Source organism: Anser brachyrhynchus, assembly GCF_964034855.1.
Source record: "Anser brachyrhynchus genome assembly, chromosome: 1".
NCBI classification, from domain to species: domain Eukaryota; kingdom Metazoa; phylum Chordata; class Aves; order Anseriformes; family Anatidae; genus Anser; species Anser brachyrhynchus.
This window is the reverse complement of record NC_137694.1, coordinates 132,642,961-132,655,511: the sequence shown is the minus strand read 5'-3', so window position 1 is coordinate 132,655,511 and position 12,551 is coordinate 132,642,961. Positions and strand designations below refer to the sequence as shown.

The 12,551-nt window shown below is 41.7% G+C and overlaps 1 long non-coding RNA gene across 1 annotated transcript in view; it reads right to left on the bottom strand.

The window, feature by feature from the left end:
- The window catches only part of LOC308199406, a 51,195-nt gene extending 49,584 nt beyond the window's left edge, over positions 1-1,611 (bottom strand). Inside the window, exon 1 of the long non-coding RNA XR_013954619.1 lies at positions 1,511-1,611. This is a non-coding gene — a long non-coding RNA (uncharacterized lncRNA). The remainder of the gene's footprint in view (positions 1-1,510) is intronic.
- Positions 1,612-12,551: the final 10,940 nt, after the last annotated feature.

Sequence of the window (12,551 nt, the reverse complement as noted above, 5' to 3'; positions counted from 1 at the left end):
TAAAAGTAGTTTTGTGGCTTTTTTGGTTAGTTTGGCTTACATGTAAGGGACCTTTCACAAAAGATGCTGGTTTGTTTTTCAAGAATTTAGAGCTAGCTATTTAAGCTCGTGGTTTGGTTGTACTTTTGATTGATGGCTAGTTCAGCAAATTATTAAAACTCATTACAGATTCAGTAGAGAACAGGCAGAGAGGTTTCTCAGACGTTATGAAGAGTGTGTTATCTATAAAGTGTAGCCTAGATTTATCAAGCAGGGGATGGTCAAAATTTAGCTAGGTGGAAAATAACTCAGACTTCTAAATGGGTGTCAAATGACCACCTAGCTCACCCAGCTATTTCTGGTGGTCTAAGCAAAATAAAATGACTGGGATTTTTTAATAGCAAGCCTCAAGGCAAAATAAAGAGGGAGGAAAGATGTTTGAGGAGGTCTCCATCAGGACTCCTGACAAACAATTTCTTTGTGGGCAATATGGAAACCAGGCTTATTTAAAATTGAAGTCAAAATGAAGGCAACTGAAGCCCAGGGCTGAGAAGAGTCTAAAGTCCCAAAAGGGATCTGCCTTCATCTGTCACAGATGACAAGCTTAGTTTAGCAATGGGAAGTATACTTGAGAGGCCAGTAAGTAAAAGACTCCTCCAAGTCATTTGCTAATGTGGGTTAAGGAGGGAAATACTTGTCATAGACACCAGCTGCAAGCCCATTTTCCCCACCCTCACCCCCCCAAAGGAGAAATTCAGCAAATTGTCTTGTTCCAAGCAGCATTGCCAGTGTACAAATCCTAGTCTTTGGACTGTGAATTAACAGATTTTCTGTTCTGGATTAAGCGAAGGTTGCTTGTTTGACATATGGCAAACAGAACATCTTTTACTGTGCCCAGCAATAGATTCTCATTCAAAGTTCATGCAAATCCCAAAGCTGCTAATGCTGCACAATTATTTACTTCACAAGGAATTAGCGGCAATGGGCACTGGTCTTCAAGCAATGACAATTTGTGTTTTCTCCTTAGCTTTGATTTTGTTATGGATATTTGTCTTTTTAAAATATCTCATGTGCAGATTATTTTGCAGCAAAAGCAAAACTCTCCAGAACTAATCAGATTCTGAACTGATGAGCAAGGCGCAGATTGATTTCTCTTTTGCTTTTAGCAGCCTATGGGATTAGTTTTGCTTTCAGAGCGGCAAAGTTGAGCAACTGTTGCAGGGTATTCATTCCCAGCAAGCAACCTGTTTTTAAAATTCAAGCAAACATGATTCTCCCCCAGTGTCTGTGAATTCCAGACATCCAGCTGGGTGCTGCTGATAATGAAAAGGAACTGACAGCTATGTCCCAGCTGTCCCAATGCAGAGTTACCTTCCTTGGTTCATAAAGAGAAAACCAGCCCTGAGACTTGCTGGTATCCCAAGGGGGGATGGCGTAATTGGGCATCAGAAATGATGTCTGATGCAGGTGAAAGTAGAATAGTGGGAAAGTAAGAGATCTTGCACTTTCATAGCTGAAAAAAGCAACCAACCTTCTAATGTTGAGTAAAGCATGAAGCAGTCAGTCAACTTCACATGCAATATATTTCCTTTCAATTCACATCCTTGCGTAGCATACTCTTCTGAACCAAAAATATTAACCTTGAGGCTGGATGCACCACAGAGCACGGTGCGAGGATTATTTCTGTGGTCTGGGAGCAATACCTCTTCGGCAGCACCAGTCTCCATCAGTAATGTGTATTCATTGGTGTCACTGAGCATGTACAAATGTGGCTCTTTATTCGATCAGCTGCTCTGCATGTGACAGGGGGCTGTTTCGGAAACAGGAGTTCCTTGTTTGTGCTGCCCCGAGGATGAATGAATATATACTCAGCAAAATACCTTCACATTAAATGTCCAGCCTTCTGGACTTGAAGAGTTAATGTTGCCATGGCCTTTTAAAAAGCACCATCAATTTTGTGATTGCATTCTTGCCCCCTCCCTCCAGTGTCAGTGAGTAGTACATGCCAGCTCTGGTGACCCTCACTGCATTACAGTTACAATTGTATGGAAACAGCCACAATTACTCATATGTGCTTCTGCTGGCTTTCTTTGCTGTCAGATGACTGCTGTTCTTCAGGCACACAGTGCAAACCTGCTGCTCATAGCTTTTCCTGAATGCAGCCAGCCTTACAAGGGATGGAAGTTGGAGCAGGGACTGCAGCATTCCTCAAAGGTGTCCACAGCCTCAGTTTGCTGTGCTGAACCATTTTTCTACATTAATTAACTCTTAATTTTTAAGCTTCTGATGAGGTATTTTTCTGTGTCTCTTCTCTCCAGTCTGTGATCCCAGTGGAGGAATTTTTGCAGGGCCTGATTGCTTCTATTTCCTAATAATTACCTGCTAATTACCTTTTGCCAGTGAACATTTGCTAATAATTACGCCGTTGTATCTAAGAGAAAACTTCCTCCCTGTAAGGAGCATGTAAGATATCTATGGTAACTGTGGAATAACATCTGGTAAATAGAAACTTCCTTAATGAAATGTGAGTGCAAGTTAAGAGTGAATTTAAATGGTCTGCACAAGACTTTTTAAGAGGTCACTCAGCATACTTGCTATCATAAAAATATTTAGGACAAGTAAAGTAAGTCTTCCATCCCTAATTTCAAAAATGTTACCTCTCCTTGAAAAGGGAAGGACATTGTTTCCACTGTAGAGTCTACTGCTAAAGGTATTTTAACTTTGCTTTGCTATCTGCCGTTGGCACATCCTGCTCAGTCTGGCCAGGGAATATCTATATGGCCGCTCTCCTTCCTGTGCATCATAAACTGGGATTAGTCAATATTACCGGGGCTGTGCAGGCTGCTTCTGCAAGATGTGTAGCACAGTGTCATCTCTTGTCTGCGTGAGCATGTAGACAGGGAGGAGGCTTAGTGGGTACACAGGGGAGCTACCATCCACACATCCATTTTACCTACACGTGCACTTTCCTACACGGAAGTGCTCACTTGCAATTTTTCCCCTTTTACCATTGCAGAAGCCTGGTTCCAGTGATACAGGAGGAGGAAATGGCATGTATTGATTTTTTCCCCAAAATGTGTTTGGCTTTCGTAACATTTTGTCTTTACAAAGAAACTCTTCCTGCTGAAGTCAAGGTACTGCATTTACTTTAGCTGCACCCACACTACCATGGACTGAACAGAAAGCATCTCTTAGTTGTAGACCAGTGTTTATTTTCTATCAATAGTCATTTTAAGTATCATGTAATCTTTGATACAGAGGTACATCTATTTATTATAGATGTGCAGGACAGCAGAGCTTTGAACACTGTGCACCAAACTTCCAAAAGAAGATGCTGCCACTGCTGAAACAGTCATTTCAGATCTTCGAGCCTAAGGTAAGCATGCAGCTTTTGTGTCATTTGCTGAGCTTCACTAACCATAATCTCATTTCTCTTCTGTTTCTTTCTGCACTCATTTTATCTGAGTAGCAGTGGTGATGTACCAATATCAATGTGCACAGAGGAGCAGAGGTTTATGCCACAGACCATTTCCTAGATAGCAATGGCAGGGTGACTAGAGGAACACTTGTGAATGAAAGACAAAAGTACAAAGAGTACAAAGATGTACTACCATCCTGAGGTCAAATGAATACCTTCTTCACTGAAGTTATCCTGCTTCAATCAACCAGTCACCGTTATCATACAATGCATCAAAAGCAGTTGCAGACACAATCAGAGTGAGGGGAAGAGATTCAACATGACAGGTCAGGTTTACAAATATGAGACTGTGCTGAGCATCTAAGCTCTCTGATACAGCCAGGAGCGGTGTAGAGCTGTTTGGACACGGGTCATTGAAATGTTCCCCAAAAGGCCAAGCGGGGCACCACTGAGGTCTCACACTGAGTGTGGTGTGAGGTTTAGTGTTGAAAGCCTAAAAGCCGTGGGGCTGTTGTGGATCACCACAACCGTGCATTAGAGGAGGCCCTCTTTACCCCTACTTTGTTCTCTCTTATTCCCTGTCTCCAGTATTTTGACACTGCACTAAAACGCAACGTGCTAACATTTCAACATGGCAAAAAGGACAGGGTCTACAAGCATCCACTCACACTGCCTCATAAACCCACCTCTGATCCATCAGGATTGAAAGTAACACATGGGAGACAAGGAAAAGTGAAACTGTGGGTGATATCCATGGTCTGCACAAGGATGGTTTACACAAACAGTGTCAAGGTCATGCTGTACATGTAAAGAAGGGTATGTGGAGGCAGAAGTGTCAAAATGCTTACGGTAACAGCGGGGACAAATTTCAACATGGAGCTGCAGTACAAAATTAACACTGCGTATTTGCTGTCACCTACTGAAACAAAACATGATGGAGTAGGGAAGGGACAGAATTTCATCTGTGTCTGTCCAGATGAAAAGTGACTGGGACTAAACTCAGTTTTACATGGAAAAAGTGAAAAGGAAATTAATGCAATTTGAAATATGACATTTATATCTAAAGATCTTGTGGCCTTCTTTCCATTTTTGAATTATGATTTTCAAGTGTTTTATACATCACTTTGAATTATTGCAATAATTATTTGGATATAAAAATTTTACCTTACTTGCTTAGAAAACTAGTCCTTACATAGAGCTTGTGTTTAAGCAGCAAGACTAATAAATAACCTTAGAGAATCTTTAATGTATTCCTTGAATAGATAGAATAGCCACAAAAGTGCATAATGGTCAAAGAGATCTGTTGAGCAAATAGAACCTCCTATTCAGAATGTTATTCTGAATATAAATATTTATTTATGCAAATATTCACAGTGCTGATGAATTCTGCAGACTATTTTGAAGTAAAACCTGCTTGTGGAGTCATTAATGAATAGCAAAATAAAAATGGTTTTAGACCGCTTCATTTAATGAGGTGTCTTATTTCCAGAAGTACTCAAATACCATATTGCTACATTCACCAAGCTCATTGAGAGGGTAATAACAGTGATTAATGAGCTATAGCAAGTGACTTATTAGAAGGAACTAAATATATCATTCTTGCTGACTATGAAAGGAGTACCTGAAGATATTTGTATGGGAGACTGTGAGGTCTTAAGTCTGATATACAACCAAACAAAGGTTTTACCCACCACAAGGCATCACTGAGGTGGACAAGGTGTCTTCTGGATCACCACACCAGTAAGGGTGAATGACGTTAGTGGTGTCAGGTTTGAAAAGAGATAAAGGAATGATTAGCCTGATAGCAGTTTGGGGATAAGATGGTAGGAAAGAGAAAAACATCCAGAAGTTTAATGACAGGAAAATATTTCCTAAAGGCACAAACTATGAAGAGGATCCAAGTGAAGAGGAATTCCCATCTTTAGGGTGCTTACATTACACAAAACCACTAGGTCTGTTGGCAAGAATTGGCCTGTAGTGGCAATAAAATGGTGAATGCCACCAAATATTTGGTGATATTCTCTAACTGTAACATTTTTTATGATTCTAAAGCTTTGATGTGACATCCAAAGATCAAGGTTACCTCATATGGATATGCAGCACCTCAAGTACAACATGAAGAAAAAATTCCCAGAAGAAGTTATAAATTATTTTGTGGCTTGTCTATGAGGCTCCTGACTCTTCCTTGGAATACCAAGAAACAAAGTGAAACCTTTGAAAAACACTTAGGTCGCCACCCAGCACAAACACCAAGGATCTGCCAAAGAGAAGTATGATTATAGTTTTGTGTCAACTGTTTCGGCTGCAATGAGAAAGCGGATAAATATAGACATGCCTGATGATAAGGAGAGTGGAGAAGGAAGAATCCATTCACTCTCAGTCTCTCTACTCCGAATTCTTATTTTTCGTAGGTCCAGGTTTTCTAGATGTGAAGGAGCCTCCTCCCCTATTCTCCCTTACACAGCAAGTCATACTGTTGCTTCAGATCTGCAGGTGGTGATATCTTCTTTCCTCTTGCTTATTTCCAGATGAAACAGAAAAGCAGACAGCAATCTGTGGCTGGCACACAGAGGTGCAAAGAAAACTCTTTTTATTTCACACCCATTGTTTTTAATTAAGGCTCCAGCAGGACCTTTCTGCACAGAGACCAAGATTACCTCGTGCAAAACTGAGGGGGTGGGATGTGGGGAATAATGAATACTAAACCACACAAAATTGTATTCATCAAACTAATTTGGGCTATTGGGAGGCCAGGGAGCATTATGGAAACGAGGCGAGCAAGTAAAGCAACGTCTAAAGACAAGGGAACGATGGCCTGCCCTTTCCCCATCTCACATGATTGGCAACAGGCAAAAACATGATCCAGAGGCTTCATAGCCATGGTCCTGCATCTCCCTGATGCTGGCACAGCAGCTGTAGCTGCACCACAGGAGATCTTCCCTCTGAGCAGTTGACCCAGAGAGGTGATTTCTGCGTGACTGAGCGTGTAGATGCTGCTGGGGCTCTGGCAGCCCCCTTTTTTTTTTTTTTTGTGGCACTGCAATCCCAAATCACTGTTGACTGCCAGGCTAAATAAGTTCTCTCTTTGCCTTGCCTGTTTACACTCTCAAGTAGTCACAATTACCAGAGTTCTCCTTGGTCAATATTTAACCAGCTGCACATATTTTGTGCTGTAAAGCTTTCTACACATGCCTTTCACTATGCTTCTTGGATTTTCTTTTTTTCAGAATTTCCACTGCTTTGTCTGAATATTTTCCACAGAGAAGAATTTAAAGCTGTGAGCAAGGACACGTTACCTCTCATATCATTTGCTATTTGAATTGTGAGAACAGGGCGACAGTTAAGTGTTTCAATTCAACATTAAATTCATTGCACAGTGTCTTAAAATATGTTTTTGACAGCTTTTTGGCTATGTTGAAACAGTAAACCCCAGGTGTGCTTCCCAGTTGGAAGGTAGAGATGAACACATCTGGCAGGTTCTGACCAAATTTTAGGCTGGGACCCAGATAACCATGATTTTGGTCCCATTTATGCCCCGTGTACCTTGCTTTCCAGGTGTGTCAGATGTGCAGGAGCAAATTGCTTTCCTGTAGCTCTCCCAGTGGGGACAAGCAAAAGAGTAGGACTGCAGGGAACAAAAACTACCAGGAAGCCCCTCTCACAGTGGGCTTGCAGTCTTGATACGTACTGAGAGAAAGAGGGAGGATAAAATAAAGGGAAGAAGACAAGGTTATAGCAACACGCCTGTGGGTGGTATCATGTCTGTGGGTGGTATAACTTTCAAGCCCAAACTAAATTTTTCTCATTAACATAGTGTGACTGGGTATTGTCAAAAAGCTTAACTTTGTAGTGACTGCTAACAAAATATTTGGGAGTGGGACAAAGAAGAAGGAAATGCTTAACTTACAGCCCAGGACTGCACAGCAGTGTGTGATTTGAAGCATGGTATAACGAATGGACAAAATACAACATATGAAAACTCCTAAAAAAAGTGAAAATAAGCCTTAGAAAAAGAGATGCAAAATACGACATGGTTATCTGACTTACTACCAGCTCATTAAGTCATGACCAGGCACAAATACCTTTAAACATCTGATGGGCAAGCCTTACTTAAAGAAAAGCATCATGTACAATTTCAACTGTGGAACTACACTGAGGTTATCCACAGTGTTCTCTCCTGGCTTGATGGCAGGGATAAAAGCAGAAATGGGAGCTGAGTGTAGCAATGTCTAGCTTCCTCTCTAGCAATGAATTCAAACTTTTGACTGGATTAAAGTGTAGAGGAATCCAGGGCAAACATACCTGCTGATATCCCTTGACACCAATGGTCTGAATGACTCAGAGTACTGCATTTCATTCACAGCTTCTTTCTTTTCAACCATGCATGTGCTAATCTTCAGCCCTGTCCCATGTCCTTCTCCGTCCTGCATGCCGTATGTACATAAAACTGACTGTTGCTTAAAGGAGGCATGAGAGTGGTGGACTGAGTCTTCAGTTTTCCCCTAGCTCCTCAGGTGGAAACATAATTTTTATCTCTTTTGTCTCTCATTTTAACAGTATGAAAACATCATTTTTAGTCTCTTCGCTATAAAATCCAGCAGAGAATCTTGCTGAGTTCCTCCAGTGCTGGAAACTAGAACTTTGGTCCAAATTCACTTTCAGTTTTGTGAGGTCAGACTAGGTCCATGGGACTTGGTTCCTCTTGCTATAAACACAGTAGAAAAAAAGGCACTAACAGCTACTGTAATCAAGATCTCACTCTTATTCTTACATAACCTAAACTAACACAACTTGTCATGGGTTAGGCTAATGCCTAACCTCTTTGCTACCTCACAGCTTGGATAAAATCTTGAACTGAATATAACACAAGCCAGAGCCAATGCCTGGGTGACCCAATATATACTAGCCTTGTGTTATTCAGGTAATTTCATGAATATTGGAACTAAGAAAATTTTCTTTCCTACAGACTTTTGTCCTCTAGCTGATTTGTGTCTAGTGAGGTTCAAGATCTGATTAAACCATTGGCTTTGACTGGGGTTTTCACAGCTTCCTCTCCTCTAAATTCACTCTGGTGTGGTAACTTCTGACTCCGCAAGCTCAGACTGAAGCCCTTCCCTCTGTTACACTGTGATTAAAGCCTTTCTCCACTGATGTAGTCTTCTCCTCCTAGACACAGACTTACATGAAACGTACTTCGTTTTTGCGTTTGTCCCTCTCAAACTTTGTTGTAGCCTGAGTTCAGATCTTACTTAAACGGGAGGAGAGACAGGCAGACAGAGAGATACATGCAGACAATGTGGTTGCACAAGTCTTATTTCCTTTGGAAAGCAGACAAAAGAAGAAATTGTCTCAAAGTGCATTTTACAAGCCTGCCTATTATTACTCCTTGGATATTTGAATCCTCTGTGTCCAATCTGAATAAAATGCATTCAGCATGATGTTGGTGTAATGGAAAATCAAACAACTCAAGCCCAATGGCTATGAAGGAAACAAATATTGTTTCATATGTTCAACTCGCCAGAGGCCTACAAACAAAATAAGACTAGATACAGAGATGAGATTAATAATTCAGCTCTATTTTGGGGGCCTTCCAATGTTCTGAGCTCTCTCCTTCTCTCCTCTACTCACATACAGTCTCTCTTCTTTCACTTCCCTTGCGCTTCCAGGGACCTCTGTGCAGGGCAAGTCTCCCCTACAACCATAAGATGTTGGCATATGACCCCATCCAACACTTGGCAAAACCACACAATGAAGGCACTCTGCTTTGGAGCCCACCAGAGCCACTCTTGTCCTCACCTACCTGGAGGAGGGGCATCACTGCATCTCTTTGGCTTTACTTCCAGCTGTCAACCACATTCCCCTGTTTCAGACTCCCAGAGCTTAGCCAGGCTTTTTAGAGCATTTAGACCAAATCCAATTCACCTCTGCAGCTGCAGATACCTTGGCACCCTGTATCTTCAAAACTCATCATGTGAGGACACCACTTATAATGGCATATGTGCTGTATTAGCTGTACAGCTAATACTGCCCCATTTTTGCTAGCAGAGACATTGTACAAAACTGTCATTTAGAAAAAGAGCCATGAGTGTATGTAGGGACCAAATATCAGTAGGTGATAATCCATGCTTTACTAGCAAAGCTTTGTTCAGTAACAGTGATAAATGTAGATCAGAGACAGACTCCATGCTATTTTTATGAGACATATTATTATTTTGATATCTTCTTCACTTCACAGTCACAGAGGAAAGATAGGATGAGTGTTGATATATCCACAGTAGTAGTATGTCACTTGCTAAATCCCTGCCAACCAAACTGTGAAGTCAAGCATTACTATTTCACATTTATTCTGACTAGTAAGAGTCAATAATTCTATATTGGGGATTACTTCCCTTTATCCCAAATGAGTTTAATCTACTTATGTATACCATTTCCTAAAAATAAATGAATAAATAAATAAAATAAAAAGCATTTTTCCAGTTCTATAAGCAACAGTTCTTTTACTTGATTGTGTTACATTTTTGCCAGATGAACTTCTTTGACATGAGCATTCATATGAAGCTAATAAAAACACCCCTAGTTCTCTTAAATATTTCCATCCCTAAGCCCTACATACTTTAATTGTATATATTCGGTAATATCTGAGAATTAGCCAATTAGGTATTTGTTAGCAGACTACCAAAAGCATTCCCTCCAGTATAGGAAAAAGCTTGGGAACACGCTGTGTCAGGCACCTTGTGCTAGCCATCTAAATTATTTTTTGCAGGATCTCTTTTTGCTCTGGTTTTCTGTGACTTTGGTAGTTTTTTTGTTTCTTTGTTTTAAGTCACATGTCCAACACTGCATTTTACTCCCTAGTGTTTTCATCAAAACCTGCAGAGAATGTCCTGGAAGCAGAGCATTTTCCCACTAGCCTTCTTTTTGATTAGAAATTCATACTCTCAAACTGAAAATCACCCCTGTATTCACCGGAGGCAAGAAATGATTTATGGGCAGGTTCATTTAACAGTGGCTGTTCATAAGGAAAGATAAAACATTTTATATGTGAGGGACCAAGGCCAAAGCTGCCCCCTCTGGCATTGTTGATCAATGCCTAGGCTTTGCTAGAGCAGTGGTGCACAAGCTGCCACTGCTGATTCTAAAGATGCTGGGGACCTGGGGCCATGCTCCACTATAGAGCATAACTCCCTCCAAACTCATATTTTCCTTTGAAAAACTTTTGTTTGTGAAAGAACCCAAAAGGGTTCCCAGAGAAGGGCTGAATGGCCACAACGATCTGCAATGTTTATCTAAGGGCCCCTGCCAGAGCCCTGCTGATGCATCGAGCACTAGGATATATTTAGCACCAGCCATCTCTGCAGAAAAGGCTCCTATTTTCATTGGTGCAAAACATTTGCTTTTTAACTTTCGTTATCCTGCAGGGTCTATGCAGTGAGAGGACCTGTTTTTTCTTCCTCGAGTGGCCAGTCCTGGCTCTTCTGCCACAGACATGGAGGCAGTGAGATGCCCAGCTCCTCTCTTAGCCCCTGTGTGAGGGGTACATCTTGTTTTACCACAGCCCTTGCACTCAGGCACTTCAAATGCTTCCTCTTCTCTTTTGGCCCTAGATCTACCAGATGAATGCAAACTCCTAAAAAGATCAGGAGACAGATGTATTCCAAGTACAACAGCTGCTGCTTCCTTCTCCCCTACTTACTGTTGCTGCTTCAGTAATGCTGAGTTCACACAATGCCCCAGTGAGGATAAAGAGCAACACTGTGTGTCCTGAGTTTCACTTGTTTACACCCTACTGACTGTGGCTTTTCCTTCAGTGTCACTGTCACAGGGGTGACATTATCATGGACCAACATTCAGTTTAAAAGGAGGAAATATTTCAATTGTTTTTGCACTGATAACCCAGGCATCTGCTGCTGCAATGTAATCCATTGGTCTGAGCAGTGGTGGCATCGCTGTCCTTTCCCCCACAATATACATGTTCTGTGGGTACCATTAAGTGCTCGCAAACCTTTATCAGAAAATTCACTTTCTGCAGCTTTTCCCAAGTGCTGGACTTGGCCAATGTCTCCCACAGCATATTCAACTTTTCTGGGAGGACTACAAGTTTGGGATCCTCAGCCTTTCCTGATTTATGTCCCTTTGCTTGTGGTGTTTTGCTCTCTCCGTCCAGTGTGCAGGGTGAGCACCCTCTCCATCCTCTGCAGGGTTACCAGGGGAGCTAGTAGCATCCTTTGCTCTTGCTGTCTGCTCGGGAGCAAACCAGAGTTCTTCCAGGAGGCTCCATGTTGTGGTGCAGCCCATGGAGTCCATCTGGTCTCCTACTAGGGGCCATCTAAGCCCCTCCAGTTCACCATCTCAACTCTCCTGCTTTCATCCACTCACCAACATTTTTCCCCAGCTCTCTGTCTTCAGACACATTTCACGTGAGAGCTACTGTCTGTGGCACAGCTTCACACTCTCCTGATGAGAGCCTTTCAGCCACAGCTCTTCATGGGTATCAGAGCCACTGCAACAGATCAACAGGTGAGGAAAAGGAGGGGACTTGACTGGCCCAAGTGGAAATCCTCCATCCACTCCACCTCCCCTGAAGGCATGTCTTGGGTAGATGGACCACAAGTTTTTGATTCACTGCAAAACCTCCTAATTTTCTGGTGTGGAAGGATTTGCTTAGAGCCCAGTTCCAAGCTAACCTCCAGGTGAAAGAGACTGTAATCTCAGTCTCTGTGTGTATTTTTTTTTTCAAGCCATACTTTTCTTCTGTTAGTTAAACAGCTAAGTGAGACAAACTTGCTTATTAGTGATAATACTATCTACATTTTGTGCAGAATGTGGTATTACCTGCCTCAGCCTGTTGTGTGTGGGAGGGACCTGCTGGTCCTGCTGTGAATAACCACCACTGTTTTTCTGTAGCTGATCAGAGGACTGAAAAACCAAGGATAATGAGAAATATAACTCCTACCAAAAAGAGAAGGCACAGTCTCTGGCTTAATTTACATAGCTACCTTCAGTGTTGATCTTGACTGCAGCTGTGTTCAGTTTTTTTAGCAACAGCACCAGAAAGACATTTATATAAGCAGAGCATACAGGCACAAGTGTAGCCATATCTGACAGAACATTAAATAGTTTTTTTTAATGGGAAAGTGTATATATTCATATACAC